Source organism: Microtus pennsylvanicus, chromosome 12, assembly GCF_037038515.1.
Source record: "Microtus pennsylvanicus isolate mMicPen1 chromosome 12, mMicPen1.hap1, whole genome shotgun sequence".
NCBI lineage: Eukaryota > Metazoa > Chordata > Mammalia > Rodentia > Cricetidae > Microtus > Microtus pennsylvanicus.
Genome location: NC_134590.1, coordinates 73,135,202 through 73,155,306, shown reverse-complemented (window position 1 = coordinate 73,155,306; position 20,105 = coordinate 73,135,202). Strand labels below are relative to the sequence as shown.

Genomic DNA, 20,105 nt, shown 5'->3' with positions numbered 1-20,105 from the left:
AAAAATATTCGCAGTAATTTGACAGAAATTTCCTATTAATCAAAACCTGGATAAGAGTCTGGAGCCTTCACAATAACATTTTAGAAGTTAGACATTTTAATTAAACAATGGGGACGGCTAGAGCCTGCCATCCTTGCTGTCTGGGCCACAGCAGCCTCCAGAAACCATGGAGAAAATATGTAGTTAGAACCCCTACCAGAAGCCAGAGCCTTCGAACAATTAAGTGATCCTTCCTGGCTGTCTGGGCCTGGGTTTCACCCGCCCACCCCTGGGTAGCAGGTGGTAATCTGAGGCCTCTAGTGGTTCTGAGCAGCAAATTAAAACCCCCACATAGGCATCAATGCCAATGTCGGGGTAGTTTTCGATGAGCCTTGACCTTCGAGGCAATTTTTAATAAAAGAGATTTTATCAAACTCTTTTCCATGATGACTCATTCTAAACCAGAGGAAATTAAATGAACAAGGAAGGCAAAAAGTTGCCATGTATTCACTCTGAATTTCCTTTAGAAAAATAAGACTGAACGGCACAATTACAAGTTATGGTCCCACACAGTAAGCCAGTGAAAAGTCAAGACATGTACATTATATATACGTTTTTTCTTTTTTTTTTTTCACTGAAGCTTGGGTAGAAGACAGGTTCATTATCAAGGGAAGTGTGTGCCTGTTAGAAAATACAAGAGTCACTCAAAATTCTTTGGGCAGCGTTTGGGACTCTGGACTTTGAGAGAATCTGCTGCAAAGCTCAAAATGCTGTTGCTGTGTACAAACTTCTGTTTGTCTGGAGCCTTTCTAGCCTAGTCAGTATAAAAACAAACTTTCTTGTTTGGGAAAATAACTAGAAATTGGAGGATGAGAAAGAGTGAGATTTTGAGAGAATGACAACCACCACAATACAAGAAAGGGATGACGTAGGAGGCACGATAAGGAAGTGCTTAAAAGAAATACAATGAAGGCAGGAGAAAAGCCAGCCTCAGATGGACTTCCTGTCTTGACCCTTAATAGCCAGACCACTTATAATATATTTTTATATTTGCTCATTTCTTTTTAGCAAAGTTATATGTTTGTGCACACATACATATGTGGATTGCATACATAGTATGTACGTACGTGCATGCATGTGTGTGTTCTACGTGTATGTTGAGGACCTATCTCTCCAATATTTCATTAACATGATACACCTTTGTCAAATGCTAACATGGTGTGCTTTTAGCATGTCTCTCAGTACAGTTATGTCAAAACCTGTAGCCAACTCAATCCATAGCTTACCTACAATACATTATTAGTTAATATCAAACAATAATGCATGAATATGCTTGTTCCAACAACTTTGTTTTTTCTAGGGGCAAGTAATCATGTCTCCTAAACTACTCAGTTATCTAAAAGTCAGGAATAAAGCCTATGCCAGAGATTGTCCCCTCATTGACCTGGATATGAGAATGCTACCTCCAGAACTAACTTCTGTTATTCATTAGACACTATTTAATGTCTTGTTAGTGTTTCCCACTCAGAGTTATACTGACTTCACAGAAGTGTCAGAGTCCACTTTGCCAAACACCCAGAAACATGGCTTGGGACTGAGTCCTGAGGAGAAGCTGTAAAGATGTTGGGGTCTGTGCCAGGCAAAGTTCAAGTTGTCTTGCAGAGGGTGTTTCTATAAATGGGGACATTAGAGACTCTGCTGTCTGCCCCAAAACAAAGTAAGAACTATAGAGAAACCTCTGTGATCTCAGAGAATATATCATTAATCATTACCAGACTGGGTAGAAATATGCATGAAAAGGGCCGTCCTGGTGAATCTCAGACAGACATGAGAAGCACACTGAGGACACACAATACTGTTAAAATGTCAGCAAGCTTTGCTTGTGCCATTTCCTGGTGCCTGGTGGTAGGCAGAAATAAAACTGAGCATGGGGCTAAGGAGATTTCTAAGAAAGGCATTGAAACAGCAGCCTAAGTCAGTCTTGAAATTTATAGTAAAAGGGAGAAGAAAGAGATACATTAAAGGAATTATTAATAAAAATACGAATCAAAATTATTGATTTTTCAAACTCTCAGACTACTTGTCCTATAAAAAATAAGGAAACTTATTCTGAGAAAAGACTAGGTTATATAGCTGAGTGGCCATTTGATATGCACTTTGCTATGTGTATTAGTCAGGGTTCTCGAAAGGAAAAGAACTTATAGAATTAATACCTATATATGAAGCTATGAACATATGTAGTAATATGAGCAGCGGGGCTGCGTCCCCAGCACCCCGACCGCCTGCCCGGCTAGCTTATGCCCCGAAATAATTACACAGACACTGTATTCTTTTAATCACTGCTTGGCCCTTAGCTGTAGCCCTTACTGGCTAATTCTGATATCCAAATCAACCCATCTCTAATAATCTGTGAGCACCGGTCTTACCAGGAAGATTCTAGGTCGGAGCTTCATCACGTGTGTCTGCCTGGGACCGGGGCCTGGCGTCTCTGCTGAGGCGTCTGCTCCCGAGAGGAGAGCTGTAGGGTCTGACCTCACTTCCTCTTCCTCCCAGAGTTCTGTTCTGTTTACTCCTCCCACCTATCTCCTAACCAAGGAGAGCCAAGCAGTTTCTTTTAATTTAACCAATGACCTTCGTCCATCATTTCCCCTTTTTCGGTTTAAACAAAAAAAGGCTTTAACTTTAACATAGCAAAATTACATATAACAAAACAGTTATCAAGTAAAAGTTACATCAGAAACATTTATACATATAACAAAATTGACCGTAAATCTCTATCAATAAAGCAAAATCTATACTAATGCAAATTATTCATTTCTATATCATATCCCCCTTTAAATGTAACAGAACATTTATAAACCATATTTGAGAACATGGGCGCAGTTTTTTCTCTCCAAACTGCTTCCTGCTGAATGGGGGCGTCGTTAATTAGGTCTTTCATGGTATAACCTGTGTGCCAGGGTCATCACAGTTGGCAGTTGAGCAAAGCAATTTTCTGAAGATGTTCACAGCAACCCCTCAGGGGGACGTGGTCCATCATACCAAATCAGAATAGAAGAAATGAACAGGGTCTCATCCTCTGTGAAAACAAAAGAAGACTCTCTCCAAAGCATCATATCCTTAGACCCAAATTCTGAAATCGTAATACCCTTATATCCATTCTGGTTTAGCTTGGCAGCCCATGTAATGAAATGTCTCTCTGTACTTAGCTCCTTCACAGTCAAAAAATTTAAAGAAAACACAATGTACATAATCCAGACTCTCTGTGAATTTTTCATTTTTACGCGGCTTATTTTTCTTTATTTCTTTTAATCTCTTAACTATCTGTACTCTGTCTCTTTAAAGACTTTACTTTTTTTTAAAAACCATTAACTTTATTCTCTATATTCTTTTTCTCCTCTCTCCCAAGCCTACGTACATTCATCCAACAGTGTGACTCATTTAGTGGTCTGAATCTGTCCTATTGTGAATCTACAATTTTTTACTATCCAGGAGCACTTTTGATTTATGCCTTTAAATCACTAGACGCTTAAGAATCTAAGCTGTGACATTCCTAGGTTAACTTTTTGCTTTTTGAGCGTACATCTGTAGACCAGGCTGTCTTTGAACTCTCAGAGATCCGCCTGTCCCTGCCTCCCAGGCATTGGGATTAAAGGTGTTTGCTACTACACCTTGAACTCACAGAGATCTGTTCGTCTCTGCCTTCTAGGCACTGGGATTAAAGGCGTGTGCTACCACACCTTGAAGTCACAGAGGTTTACTTTAAGAATTTTAACTTTTAGTCTGCATATATTTTTAACACACAGTAAACCATTTAGAAATTTTCATTGTCTTTGAATCTCTCTTTACTGTATATCTCTCTTTTTCTGACCACATGAGTCCTTAATTTAGCAAGCAATATCAGTAGAATTAAAGCCATGGCTTTGCCAGCTAGATCCAGTCCATTCCTTAGCTTTCCAGCCTCATGGCTGAGGTACTGGCTGTAGCCATGTTTACGGCCACACCTCTATGGCGTTTCAAGGTCCCTGCCCGCCAGCGAGCTACAACAGACAACACTCAAGTCCTCTCTCGGTAGCCGGCCCTCCTGCCTCAAACAGTCAGAGTTTGCCCTGGCAGGATGGCCCAGAAAGCAGGCATTTTTAAACACGCAGTTTTTTTTCCTGCTATGGCTGAAAACCGAAAAGCATGCGTTCAGCTTTTAGTCAACACCGTTTAAGTGTTTCGTGGCAGGACCTCTTAATGAGCTGCAGGCTTTGCAGCTAAAGCTGAGTCAGGAAGCCTCTCTTAGATGAGGCTCTTGCTTGCCTCTGGCAAGCAGAGTAGACCCAAGAGATTGCCACAAGAAACATGCTTTACTCTATTCTTTTCCAAGCTTTCTCAGGCTTTTTGTGGACTCAGTTAGCCACACGTCTGGGCGTCATTTGTAGTAATATGAGCGGCGGGGCTGCGTCCCCAGCACCCCGACCGCCTGCCCGGCTAGCTTATGCCCCGAAATAATTACACAGACACTGTATTCTTTTAATCACTGCTTGGCCCTTAGCTGTAGCCCTTACTGGCTAATTCTGATATCCAAATCAACCCATCTCTAATAATCTGTGAGCACCGGTCTTACCGGGAAGATTCTAGGTCGGAGCTTCATCACGTGTGTCTGCCTGGGACCGGGGCCTGGCATCTCTGCTGAGGCGTCTGCTCCCGAGAGGAGAGCTGTAGGGTCTGACCTCACTTCCTCTTCCTCCCAGAGTTCTGTTCTGTTTACTCCTCCCACCTATCTCCTAACCAAGGAGAGCCAAGCAGTTTCTTTTAATTTAACCAATGACCTTCCTCCATCAAACATATATGTGTGCGTTCTTATATGAATATAACTTATGTATATATCAAATACATTGCATGTATTTATTTGTATATGTGCATATATATACGTATATACACGAATATATACATATATGTGTGTATATGTGTGTACATATACATATATACATAATATATGGAATTGATCAGAGTGGCTTGCAGGCTGTGGTCCAGCTAGTTCAACAATGGCTATACCAATGGAAGTTTCAAGAATCAAGTAGTAGTTCAGTCCACATGAGTAGATGTCTCAGTCGGCTTTCAATATACACTGAAATCCTGAAGATTTAGGTTCTAATAACAGTGAAGGGATGGACTTGCAGAGATCATGAAAGCAAGCAGGCAAAGACAGAGAACAAGCCTCCATCTGTTGCATCCTTTACATAAACTACCAGCAAAAGGTGTGGCTTAGATTAAAGGTGAATCCCCCACCTCAACGATGTGGATTAAAAGTAGATATTCTCACTTCATATATTTGATTATAAAAATAAATCCCTCACAGATGTACCCAGGCACTTGGGTTTTAGTTAATTCCAGATGAAGTCAAGTCGACAACCAAGAATAGTCATCAACCAGGTATGTGAACCATAGTTTAAACAAGCAAGCATCTCAGGAGAAGTCCAGAAGAGACACTGGATTATACCCCATTGCCAACTGGAGTGAAATTAGGCAGATAAAATACAGAGAATGGAAAAATACTGTCATATCTCTAGCCTTCACGAGATAAAATGAGCTATCCTGATGTGAACAGGTATTCTCCTTCAAAACTGTGAATGACCAAATAAATGGAGGTTCAGGAGAGCCTCAGAGCCACCTGGACCCGGCAGTACTAGTCCCACCTTCTCTGTTTTAAACCATAGAGTCTTTACAAATCAGGTATGCAACTATGCAACACGGGGACTGGGACGGGAGCAAGACCACCCTGCAAATCAATTCGGGTAATATCGCCACCCGGTGGGCCTGGTGCATAAAGCAGCAAGCCAGAAAGGAAGATCTGGCCTGGCCTTTAAGACCTGTTTGGATTCTTCCCTAACTTTGCGTTTGTCTGGAGATGTCACTCCTCCCTTCTTCCACTGTCTCCCTTCTGGAGCTGGAGTATCCTTTATCTGCCTGTCTCGTGATTGTTTGGGGAGCATGTAACGGACCTGGTTTCATGGGTTTACAACAGTAATGAAATTTGTTTTTGTAATGAATTGTACCTAGAGTTTCAAACTTACTTAGCATTTGGAAGATTTTCAGTTTGAGAATCAATGCTAGAAAGAGGTAAGATTTTGGGAGCTGTAAAGTATTTTATGTGCAAATAGAAATAAGTATTTGGGCAGGCTAGGAGCATGGTGTATAAACTTTTTGTGACCCAAATCAATTTGTTAAGCTTAAACCCCAATGTGGTTGTGCCTTCATACACGCATGCCCTGTGTGACCAGGCCCTAGATAAACAGTGGCCTGAGTCCTTCCCTTGATGTTTCAAGATTACATCATTTTCTATTTTTCAAAGCATTGTTTTATTTAATGTGGTCTCAAAGTATACAGAGTCTTCTACTAGTATGGCAAGTAAGAGTCATGTAGAGTGATTGACCTGGAAACAAAATTAAAAGTGATATGTGGCTATAAAATCAGAACTAATTATTGCTCACTACCAGGCACACCCCCATTTCAGCCTAGCAACTATCTTAATTAAAGATGAGGGGAAAAGGAACAAGAGCTGCTAAAGATTCGTTTCACTGAAGGAAAGTTGGTGCCTATATCAGATATGGGAACTTTACTGATCTGGATTGAAAATGAGACACAGAAGAAGGTCCAGTCAATGTAAGTACATTCTGTGATGTTCACCTAACAGTGAAATGATCTAACAGTGCTTCCACACAACACATCCCATTACTACATTTGGAAGAAAAAAGTAATTCACGAAAAGTGGGACAATAGGGATGGGGCCCTGATTCTACAGGTTAGTGTCCATATAGAAGAAACCACTAGAGTGTTCTCTCTTTTTCTGATTGCACACACCATAAAGAAAGGCAATGTGTAGACAAGCTAGATGGCAGCCAGCCAGTCGTTGACACAGCAACACCTGTATCATTAAATCCGGTCTGCTCAGGAAAGGGAGCTTGGGCCAGACACTAATTCTGCTTGGCCTTCTTCCAAAGACCAGAACAATGAGAAAATAAGCCAGCGTCATTTCAGCTACCCTGTCTATGGTACTTTATTTTGTAGTTCTGATTTAATAATCTCATCACCATATGGGTTTACATTTATAAATAAATTCCAAATTCTTCATATCAGGGCTACCTTTACAACAGCAATTACGTTTTATCACTTCATAAACTGATTGACAGAGCAAACTTTTGTGAGTGTATAGAGACTACCATAGCCCCTACCTATTTCTTTGGAGTCTATAACATGCTTGTATTCTTCCAGGATCTAGAAACTTACTAAGAAAATGTGAAAGCTAAAATTTTGGACATGCACATACCTTAATCAATTCCCATGTTAACATTAATATCAAAGTTGGATCTAAGATTCTAATTGGGAAGTCATTTTTTTCATAATGCTACAGCGCTTTTTCTCGGTATTTTCAGTACATGATTCCATGGAGGCAATCCTTTGCAGACAGTTAACTCCTGTGCTCTTTCAAAGTCAGAGTGAGGACTCCCCCAGGTTCCTCAAAATAGGGGAAGGGTGCCAGAAGTATTAAATACCTACCACACAGCATCCTTAAGAAAAGTTCTATCACTTCAACCTCTGCTTTCCATCTCTATTTTTCTAAAAGTTCATTTCTTCCAGTGCCTGAGTGCTAAGCTGTAAAACTGAATCAGCTTGAGGCTGGACCTCCCAGACTGTGGACTGAAAGGCATTGTTTTTTTATTCTATATGCCACAAATCTTGTCTTCACATTCATTCTCTTACCGTGTGAAAAGAGACCCTTCTAACATCAATTTACCATCACTATGGTCATCATTCAGGAAAAAGTTGGTCAACCCATAGACTATTCACTGCTCAGGATCCAATTACTGCACATGTGCCCATACTCAAGTTATTTCCTTCCTGTGGTGCATTTTATTTCTAAAATAGAGTAATGATAATATTAAATTATATGTGGGCATTTTGAAGACTGGGTAGGTAACACAATGATCATAAAAACGGTGACATAACCACAGACATTGTGTCCCAAGCATGGGTAAAACCTGTCATACTCAGTAGGTAAAGAAAATCTGCAGAAAGCATATTTCTTTTTTCAGAATGAAGGTCCCTTTTGTCCCTCAGGAGGAAGGGTATTTTATGTTATTTACTTACTGATTTGATGTATTGTGGGAGACTTGGGGCATTTAAATAGAGGAACAAGTTTTAAAACATCCAGCTCATCTGTATATTATCTGTACCTAAAGACCAGCAAGTGCTTTACTTTTGATGTGGGTGGAAGCCTTGATGTATCCAGCTACCAAAAATTGGCATATGGAAGTTTATGTGCCCTGTCCATGACTGCTTGCTTAACACATATTTTGTGTCACTACTAAACACTATTAAGAAGTAGCATGGTATCAAAGACAAGAGGGTGGTTTTGATAACAGAATCTTCATCCAAATACTGTGTTCACTATTTACCAGCTGGGTAAACCTCAATAAGCTATTTATCTGTCTATAACTCCACAATTGATCATAAAAGATAATACCATGTGTTATAGGAAATAAACTGTAAAGTACTTATAGTTAAGGGCATAAGCCACAGTAAGACTTTGGTTTAATGACTATGAATAGACTCCTAATAGCTTGTCAATTTTCCATTCATAATCATAATTTTATCTTCTCTAGGAGTCTCATATTGTACCATTAGAGAGCTCCAGAAGACACACACACACATACACCCTTGGTGTTTGAAGGGAAAGCCCAGCACTTCAGTGGAGAAACAGTCCTCCTCTAAGCTTGCTAACATGTGGGAAGGCTGACAGAGACAAATGTGAAGAGCATCTTGGTGAATGCTGCACTGGATGGGAATGTGGCAGGACCGATGGGATCTGGGGAAGGTGTTTAAGTTTGTCTGTACCATATAAGCGAGTTCAGAAAGTTGAGAGTGTAGGTAGAGAATTGCACGAATGAGGGAGATTCCAAAAGATCACTGCCTGAAGAGATACTGAGAAATGTCCATGAGCATAATTGTGACAAATGAGGTGGAGATTAAGGGTGAGCAGAGAGAAACACGTGGCACACTAAGAAAAATTCAGGAAACAATCCATCACAAAAGCAGTGGACCAAGCCTAATGCCAAGAGCATGCTAGTGCAGGAGCTGTTCAAAATGTCCCTCTATCAGAATTCAGTGACAGTGGGCTTGTCACAAAGTCAGCTTTCTGCTGACCGCACTGCCCCTGATTTGTTTTCCCTCCATCCCTATGCCAAGACTTGATGTCCTAACCCCTGTCCCTGCAGCCTCACCCTCCTGAGCTGGGAATAAGCCTGAGCTCTGAGTCCTCTCTTCTTCCTGCTGCCATAGCTGTGACCTTTTAGTCCCTTGCTTTTGTGACAAAAGAGTGCTGGGCCCTGCTTTGCCTTGTGGATTTCCACTTCAGTATTATTTTCTGATTTTTATTTTTAAAATGATACATTGTCATTGTTGAAAATCTGAAAACTGTAGAGAAACGCAAAGTGGAAATGCATAAATCACTTCCAGAGAGCCATAGTTTATGCTATCTTTGTAAAAATAATATATGAACTGATAGAAAAAATGTATTTATTCTATATGTACTTGCTGTATAATAAACATTTTCTTGTTCTTACTTTTCATCTACTTCATCTACAGAGTTTATGTAGATGACTGTGAATTCTGGGTTTTTGTATCCATCCAAGATGTTCTTAATGATTTTCATCAATATAAATGATACTGAAAATATCCCCTGGTCTCTGATGCAAGCATTTCCTGAGGTTTTCCTCAGCATCCTATGTCACAGTTCTAAAAAAAAGTAAGTTAATGTCCTCTGCTTTAAGAAAACCAAGCATATCATTAGAAATATTTTTATAAAATCATTTTGAGAGAGTGCTGTTTTTGTTTTAAAGACCTTTGTAAGGAAGTAAATGTCCTATCCAAAGTGGTGAAATCAGTAGCAACTGAGGAATTGCATTTCTTTCCCTCTTACCTGTATCTTCCAGCTGCCCAGGAAAACATAGGGAAAGTGAGTCTACACCGATAAAAGAGCAAAGCTAACTGAGGACCAAGCATCCCATTAAGCCTTCCTCATTAGTCAATAATGAGACTGGGGTTCCGAGGAAGCACATTGCATCTCTAAGGCTTCCTTGCCTCAAGTGAACAGGGATAGAGCCCCAAGCAATGACTAGCTACCAGGGCCTTTCTAGTCCTCTGTCTCACAAATCTGAAAAATGGACTTCATGGTCCATGGGAGGGTGAGTCTGAGAAAGGATTGTATGTGAGAACTTAATAAAGGTTCCTATACAGCAAGAGCAGATCTAGGAAAGGTTTGCTGTCAAGGGTCTCCCTCTAGGGACTAATCCAGTGTTACTGAGCTGAGGAATTCGAGGGAGGGTGGTGAGCTGGTCAGTCCTGTTTTCCTGTTCACCGAGTATTAATGTACCTTTCCTGGTTTGTGGCTTTTCAGGCACTCTCTGATGAAGCATACCTCTTAGGTGGCTCTTTTCGCTAGAGTTGCTCTATAATTGGAGAAGAAGAAAAGAAACAAGGCAATGGTCCAGCATTTCTGGTATTTCTGGCCCCCAGCAAGGAAAAGGCTGCCAAGAGAACTAAGGATATCACCTGCATCTGACCAAAAGGATAATAGTTTGCAAGGGTAAGTGGCAGGATTATTGGCTCTTTTAGGTACCCACCCCAAATTGAGTGACAAGTTTTTTTTTTCTCCTGTACTTATCAATAGGAAAGAGACACTCAAGAAGAAAGCGAAAGGCATCCAAGAAGATGGTGGCAGCTCCTCAAAGAGGAGTTGCAAGTCAACGTGCCAAGACCTTTGCCAATCTGTGTGTGCAGGTAGGCTGTGTGATCCTTTCTAAAGTCTCTAGGATTGAAATATGTTCTAAGGACCATCTTCCCGTCCATATGATTGACAGGCCCATTGGGTTAGCACAAAACTATAATGTGTCTTTCTCCTTTACCAGCAAGCATCCATAGATAGTGATCTTAGGACCTTTTGGGGCAGTTTAAAGTCTCCATCCAGACCAGAGATACAACTCAGATCCTATTGTTTTGTCTAAAATTCATATAACTGAATAGGATTAAATTAAATAAAGAGAAAAAGAAATAAATTTTTAAAATAGCCATGATTGACAGGAAGAAGTGGCCTTGCTTTAATGAGCATGAACAAAGTCCTGTGCCTTCCTCACTTTCATATGGTATTTTAAGTCTTCAGGAAGCGCATTTATGCATCTCCCCCTATTTCATATTCTAAGAACGGGCATATTGTTATGCTTTCTATCTCTTTAAAATTAATGTGTTAGCCAGAACAGAAGAGGCCCTGTCTAAATTTGATCATGAGAGATAATGATCTTCAAGACTGCTCATTTCTAGCTTGCTGTTTAACATTTAGACCCAAATGCCCTGTACGAAATCTTATTTTTCCACAACGCTGGTTTTGTCACACAACATTTGTTAACTCACTTTTTTAAAAAGCCCTCAGAATGAGCAGTTTGTGAACTAAGTTTACTAAAGCCACTGCAGAGGCCGATGGGCCAGGAATAAGTCAAAAGGATTGACTCGGAGGACGAAATGAGAAGAAAATATTGACAGAATCTGTTGTTCTGATCTCTGGCCTTCTTATGTGGGGAACTGACCAGAAACGGGTGTTGTTAGGGCTATAAAAATGGTTTAATAAGTTGTTATTCTTGCAGAGCACCAGGTTTGGTTCCTAGCACCCAAGTCAACTCACAACCACCTGAATTCTAGCTCCAAGGGATCTGACATCCTCTTCTGGCCTCCACAGGTTTGCACAGACACATGTGCACACAGACACACACACACTTTTTAAAGTGGTATAGTAATTTAGGATGTAGGGTGAGAAGCCCTGTGAGATGAGGGAACATTTCAAACTTGTTCTCTAAATAAACTATCATTTGGTAAGTAAAATGTTTGCCAGGAGAGGCTGAGAGAAGAGCTATTTGACCAAAGGAATAAATTATTTTCCTATAACACATGATTCACAGGAATTTTTCAAGATGAACATCAACTACTTGACGATTGGTTTGCATACTGCAATGGTTAATCCTCACTGTCCATTGGAATGTACTGTAGAATCACCTGGGAGAATAAGCTCTGAGTTTAACACAGGAGAGAGCACCCACCTGAAATATGGACAGATGGATGAAGAGAAACAAGATAGGACAGCCCACTAAACGCCAGAACTCCTCTCTCTGCAGTCCAGCTGTATATATAGTATGACCAGCAACTTCATGCTCCACTCATCATTTCATCTCTACCATATAGACTGGAGAGCTCCAAGCCAGAAGTTAAAGTAAGCCCCTCTTCCATAAAACTGCTTCACGCACTTGGTCACAGCAGTGAGACTGTAGACTAGACAGCAAGAGTCTATGGTAAGAACCAGCTCACTATGAAGACACGATGTGGTGATGCAGGTTATCATTCATGACATTTCGACTGTGAGAACTTCTCTAGATATTTCAGTCTACAACATGCCTTCTCATTTTCCATGTACTCCAAGAGAACTTAGGAAGTAGCAGGTTTTATTTACATACAGTTTTGCCAAACGGGGTAGGCAGTTCATAAGGACTCCAAAGGATTCTAATTTCTCCCCCACCCGTTTCTGTGGCTGTGTTACTGTAGCAATGATGCTCAATTAAGAAAAATCTCTGTCCAGCAAAAAGAATACAGTTTCAGTCCTCTAAGGTCTAGGTGGAGACTGACAATCACCTGATCAAGAACCAACGCCTCGGCAGGCAAAATCACCTTAAATCTTGCTAAAGAGTTAAGTGAAATCATTTTTTTCTTTAATGGGATCCTTTTACTGAATTAGTGAGAAAAGCACAACTTTTGTTGTTCTTTCCACCTCTGCTCCCAGCATGCTTTTCCTGACACTCTGGGCTTCCTTACTCTTACTCTAAGCCCCCATCCCCTCCCCCATTATGAGGCAGCTTGTCCTTCATGCTCCTGATATCCATGTTGGCTTAAATGCAATGGATTGTTTTTCCCTTCTCTCTTCCATTCTCCTCCCACGGGTTGATATTGAGATTACAGCTTGTCAGTTCTGGGCTGTTTATTTTAAGCTCTAATAAAATGCTTTCAAACTCCTGTTTTAGTCCATTCTTAAGTGATTTTATTAATGAGTCCAAGAATGAATCCTAAAGGGAGGCCTTGATTACCCTAGAACCATGCAGCAAACCAAATAGGATCCAGTCCCCATCTCAAACCCCAGTAATAGCAGCCTTACAAGTCATAGTTCATAAACAAAATCCAGAAGTTATGTGGACTTTGCTGACAGATAATTTAAGCAGGCTTTTCCTGTAGGGAAGCCCCTCCGGTTGTCTCTGCAGTCTCTGTTCTCAGCGGGTTGCCCTTACCCTCATCACAGAGGGTCTGCTACATATATAAGACCTATACAGTCACAGAGACAGTTTTGGGTTCAATTTAATGCCTGAGAAAACTGGAGCAGACATCTAGGACCTTATGTTCAGAAAGGAAAAGGCATCTTACGGTCTCTGTGATAGTGGGTGTAGAGCCCTCCTCATTCTGTCCTGGAAGAGGGCTTTGATTCCAGGGTCCTTTGATAGATGTAGAGGGGAGGTGTGTATCTTTTCTTTGGAGGTCATCTTCAAGTTCTGATTTCATCGCCCCTGTTTGAATGCATGAGATTCACCTCTGACTAAAGAGTCTGTCACAGATACCTGAGAGCAGTCATAATAGTCAGGGATTGCTAAATAGAAATTACAGAAGTACATTGTATGGGACTAAGCTTCCATACTTGCCACACCAGCTTAAACTAAAAATCAAAATGGAGTCACTCATGCTGAAGTTCCACATCACCGAGCTGAAACTAAGCTGTTTATCTACCCTTACCAGAAATCAGGATTAGAGAGATAACAGCCACAGTTCCCAAAGAGGCCAGTTTCAATCGACATGGTAATAAGTTTCCCTCTGCCTTAATCCTTACACACACACACACACACACACACACACACACACCACAACTTGTTAACCAATCCATTATTTTTCTATTCTTTCTTCCTGGCCCTGCCTCGCACAGAAAGTAACTTTGAAGTGGCTGATCTGTTTGCGTTTAACTCTTTCTGTCAATAAACCCAACCTGGTCTGCTTAGTTCATTGAAGCATTTACTCTACTTTATAAAATAAAGACATGCAAAATTCTAGAATCTTAAATAAAACCAATTAAGATCTTTAGACTAAATTGTGCTGATTTTGTTTTAGACAATGCCATAGCATCTGGTAACATTTCAGCTTAGAGAAAATTGTTTTTAATCACAGTTTCTGAAGATGATAAAGCATGAGAAGATACCTGCCTAGGGCTGAGATGCTGGTGACAGTTATTCAGCTCTTGAGGTCAGGTGGGGATCATCATGGCCAGGCTACACTTCATCATCCTTAGTCTAACCCCCATCATTGAAGCTTCACTAATGAAATGAACACTGATTAGATGTCCACTAAATTGGTAAGTGATAAGCCAAAACACTGTGATAAGTCTTAAGGGGCTTAGCATTTAGTAAAAAGTACACAACAATTTATAACTAACTATTTTGTGAAGTAGCAATAGAAATGTCTCACAAAAAGATGGCATTCCATCCAGGCCACAAAGAATGACAGATTTTTGCTGGTGAAGGACATTCAGTAAAAGCAAATGCAAGAGACTTGAAAACCTGCCATTTTATGAGATCACTGATAATCAGGAGGACTTTCTGGTCAGGAACATATCTAGGTGAAGGATAAGGGAGAGCTCTGGCCTGCCTCTGGATTGAAGATGCTAAGGTGTATCTTCAAGAAATCAGAAACAGTATTGACATCAGGCATTTCTAACTCTAAATTACTACATATTGCATAAAACTTGCTTTTCAGTCTTATATATGCCCAGGAGATTCCCTTTTACAAGCAACTTTTAGCTTCTCTTAAAAGGAGAATAATGATTCCAGTCAGTCCCTGAGTAGATTCAGCAACTGTACCATCCATCAGGTACCACCATCTAGCACAGACTGCTAAATGACTTATACCATAGTATACAAAGGGAGCTACCCCATATATTTATAAGAATAAATTGAGATGATGAGGCTAGATTATATCGAGGAAACGAGAAACAAGATCTTATTCTTAATCCCAAAGATAAAGCACCAACCTAAATCATCATTACCAAATTAGTTAAAGCAAGCAACGAAAGCAAGCTTTTTTATTTGTGTACATTATCTGCCTCCCCTAAGTCAAGGTTCAAAAGGTCAGAATTGGACATGAGGAAGACAAGAGTTTCATGGCTCAGGGGTAGAGGATTACCAAATGGGGGATTTGGCAGGCAAAATAGGTGGAGTTGCAGGAACAGAACACAAGCATAGCAAGTTCATTATAATGACCTCCTACAACAAAGACATGATTGCAAGTGGTCATAGCAAGGTAATAATAAGAACCTTTTGAAACAAAAACATGATTGTCAAGTAGTCACAAAGTAGTCATAACAACAGGTGGTCATAATAACAGGTGACCATAGCGATCTTTTGACACAAAGGTATGTTGATAGAGGTTTCTGTCCCACCCGGTCCCATAGTTGTACAGTCCCAAAGAAACACACAGAGGGCTACATTAATTATAAAATGAGTTGGCCTAGTAGCTTAGGCTTTCTTATTAACTAACTCTTACATCTTACATTAACCCACAATTCTTGTCTGGATTAGCCACATGGCTCGGTACCTTTTATCAGTGAGGCATCTTGCTTCCTTTTAGTCTGGGTGACAACTGCAGCCTGGCCCTTTCCTCTTCCCAGAATTCTCCTGTTCTGGTTGCCTCACCTATACTTCCTGCCTGACTGCTGGCCAATAAACATTTTATCAAAGCAATACAAGTGCAAAATCTTTACAGAGTACAAAACCATTGTCCCATAGCAAAGGCGCATATGCTGTTTCCCTAAACAGGCAGTACAGAGCCATTTGTAGCTAAAGTTACAGGTGGAACACAGCCCAATCCTTGATAAGCAGATTTAATCAGAAATGAACCCAATTTGTCTTTACTATAATATGGCTTTCAAGCCTAAAATGGAGGCAGGTTGTTTCATCGCTTATCAGACACTCCAGACTCAGGAAAAATCCTGTAACTTCTTTGCCTGAGTACTATACAGTGATGATGTATACTATACAATGATGGTGACCTAGCACTGTGATGGTGTGGCCCCAAAATAAATTATGATCTGATAACTTGCATGTTCATGAAGGACCAGTAAGCAGAGAACTTCTCCACTACCCCTGCCTTTACCTCTATTTCCAAGCTAGTCATGATTATATGGCAAACTGTTGTCATGGTCTCTACAGAGAAGTTTGTGAAATTACTGTTGTTCAATAAATTCTAAAATTGTGTGTGTTTCTGGTTGAGTATAATCAGGCATAGAGTTACCATTTTTAAATCAAGATTTGACTTTGGCTTATTCATATAGTTTTGGCTTCTTAGTAGAGGATTTATTGAGTCAGGAAACTGCCTATTGACTAGGAACCTGAGTGCTTCACAATCAGGAAATGGACTAGAAGGGCCCATGAGGGGTGAAAGACCCAGAATGGCACCTCACACCCCCAGTCCCAGCTGTTCGGCTGCCTATTGCTGGCACTGCATGAAGAGTGCATTCAAATGTCAATTTCTAACACAGTTGGGGGACAGGGTGGTATTGGGCTTTTAAAAGTGCCTCTCAGCAGCTTGGTAAGTGAGAAAATCAAACCTTTTCTTAGGCAAGTTGCTTTTCACCTCAGTGAACTGGTGAATTGTTGATTTCTTACAATTTATTCACCAAATTCCTACTTAGGTCAATCTGACCTTAGCTAAGAATGTTCAAAAGTGAATTTTTATCTTAATGACAAATAAGCATATTATTGTAGTCTGAGAAATATCAGTAATTGTTAAGATCTCACTCTGACAATGGCTTGGCCTTAGTTGAGCCCCAGATACAAACTTGTACCTGGTACTCAGCATGAGGTCCGCTTGACCTCCACAAGTATATGGTGGTGTAACCAGCCTGACAGGAATGAGGAGATTCTACAGAGATACAACGCTACCTACTTTTGGCTACCAAATTATTCCATTGTTTAATGACACCCTAAGATTTGGAGTTTTCTCATGACTCTCATGATGAGAAAAGAAAAATGCTGACACCCTGAACCAGACCTTGTCTCCAAGAAAGATTTTCGCCTATTCAGATGGTGTTGAAGGAGATACTGGAGCTGAGAGACATTGGTTAATAGGGAAGCACATGGCTATGCTGTTCAATTACGATTTTTTCCCCTTATTTTGCTAGGACTCCAAAGATGGACTAGCAGAAGGGGTCCCTGTGTCTCTTTGTCCAGTTTCCCAATGTCCAGTTAACCAATGTATCCTCGTTGGTTATATCTCCTTTTCTCTCTTTCTCACTGTTAGTTGGGCTTTCTAGTTGGGCTTATTGCAGACAGGTATATTATAATCCCTGACTCTTTAGATGCTGTTTGCTCTCCTAAATATCAGGTCACACCCCTCCCAGCCTCTCTCCAGAGAGCTGATAGCAATACCAGTTATGGCCAAGCTGTCCCTCTCCATTCCCTTGCAGCTTCAAGAAAGCATAGCCTCATTTACAACCCCAACCTAGACCAAAAATAATCTTGAGGTTTGAGTCTGTTTATGCAAAAACCATGTCTCTGTCCTCTAACATGATAAAAAATAGTTTATTCTGCAGCAAAATATGAGTGACCAGGACTCAGAAACTCAGGTTCATGCTACCCAAAATTGCATGATTCAATGTGGTAACAGATTCATGGAGTTTTTAATAGTAACTGAACAAAGAAAAATCATAAGTCGAGATACTTTTAAAATATAGTAGTAGAAATGTCAGGTAGGCAGGCACCCTAGTTTGTTTAATGTCAACTTGACACAAGCTTCATTTGAGAGAAGAGAATATCAATTGAATAAAATGCCTCCATAAGATTGTACCGTAGGCGAGTCTATAGGGCATTTTCTTAATTAAGTATTGATGTGGGAGGACCCAGGTCAAGGAGAATACTCCTGAGATGGTTGTTATGGGTTCTATAAGAACACAGGCTAAGCAAACAATGAGGAACAAGCCAGTAAGCAGCCCTCCTCCATGGCCTCTGACTCAGCTACTGCCTGCAGGTTTCCAAATACAGACACTGAATGCCTTGGCTTCCCTTCAGTCCCTTGTGATTCAGGACATATAAGCGAAATAAACTCCTTTTTCCTCAAGTTGCTTTTGGCCATAGTATTTCCTCACATCAATAGTAACCCTAACCAGGATAGAAAAATGAGGGGAACCCTGCTATACATGCCAGATGCTATCTGACAGCACTCTTAGTTTTTTTGTTTGGAGGAAACTAGTGGTCCATTTGTATAATCCAAAAAATATATTTAGTGATCACGAAAACATTAGAACACATACAAATAATGGCTATTAAGGGCCTAAGAAAGCCCAAGACAATTTATAATTAGGCCCTAGACCTAAAACATTCCAACCTCTCCACAACTATTGAAGTCATAATTAATCCTATGATTAAGCAGATATGTCTTCTTTTCATGAATTTATATCCACCATCCCTAGTTCTCAGCACTGCTTACCCGTCTCCCAGCATATAGACTAGGCCACATAGCTTGAAATTCTCCCTGCTGCTGCGTGGGAATGTATATAACCAAGAAATTCTGTTCTCCTGAATTGAATATAGCCTCCCTCAGGACCCCACCATGCTATCTGTAGCACCATGCTCTAACTCTCCTGCTGAAGCCCTTCTGAAAGTCAAAGTCACAGCACCTTGCATTCTGCCTAGAACATCTTCTAAAACTTATCTAACAGGGTGACTGAGCCACAGCCTTCAGCAGAACTGGGATATAGCAAGAGGGGAGGGAATGCCAGAGACTGGCAGGCAAAAGGCAACAGCAATGGAAAGACTGGCATCCTCAGGCTATCTGAGCTCCACTCAACAATGGAGTATGCTTGGAAATCCCTTACAGTCACTCTATGAACTTGGGAGAGATAGGTACTATGTAAATGACCCATAAAAGATCACTGCAACCCTTGACACCTTGCTCTTTTTGTTCTTTTGTAGCCAGACCATGACAAACTGCCTCCATCTTGGGCTAGATGACCATCTTATAGGAAAGTCAAATTAGTCTCATCCCTGTCTATGATTAAACCTCTTTTTCTCAAGGATTGTGCTATACACCACCTGTACTTTTACTATAAATAGTTCTGCACTGCCTGTTCCCGGGAACATTAACCATGTCTTTGTTTCAAAAGGTGACTACCTTGCTATAATCACCTGTTGTTATGACTACTTTGCAATCATGTCTCTTTTCAGGAGGTTGTTATGACCAACTTGCTATGCTTTTGTTCTTTTTCTGTAACCCCACCTATTTCCCTGCCAAATACTCATTTTGAAAACCCCCTACTTTTAGACTATAAAAGTCCTTGCCTTACTCATATCTAATGTTGATCTCTTGAACACTTTCTTTAAGAGGAGGCAGCCTGTGTTCACCAATAATAAAAAAAAAACTGTTTTGGCTTCTCAGTCAGCCCTCATTGACAGCCACATTCAAAGAGTCCAGTTGATCACATGTTCCATCAGTCCCAGTCCAGCTGGCCTTGGTGAACTCCCATTAGATCAATCCCACCATTTCAGTGGGTGGACTCACCCCTCGCAGTCCTGACTTCCTTGTTCATGTTCTCCCTCCTTCTGCACCTCATTTGGACCTTAGGATCTCAGTCCAGTGCTCCAATGTGGGTCTCTGTCTCTATCTTCATCCATCGCCCTATGAAGGTTCTATGGGGATATGCAAGATATTCATCAGTGTGGCTATGGGACAAGGCCAATTCAGGCACCCTCTCCTCTGCTGCCCAAGGAACAAGCTGGGGACATCTCCTTGGACCTGGGAACCCCTCTAGAGTCAAGTCTCTTGCCAACCCTAAAATGGCTCCCTTAATTAAGATATCTACTTCCCTGCTCCCATATCCACCCTTCCTCCATCCCAACCATCCCATTGCTAAGAACAATGGCACTGGGTTTTGATTCTACTGCATGGCCTGGCTTTATGGGAGCCTGGTTTATTTGGATGCTCACCTTCCTAGACCTGGATGCAGGGGGGAGGAC

At 40.8% G+C, this 20,105-nt stretch overlaps 1 non-coding gene across 1 annotated transcript; it reads right to left on the bottom strand.

Annotated features, from left to right (window-relative positions):
* Positions 1-235: 235 nt before the first annotated feature.
* On the bottom strand, positions 236-370 carry LOC142833218 (small nucleolar RNA ACA64). The gene has a single exon (XR_012907355.1). It is a non-coding gene; the product is annotated as a small nucleolar RNA ACA64 (small nucleolar RNA).
* Between the last annotated feature and the right edge of the window lie 19,735 nt (positions 371-20,105).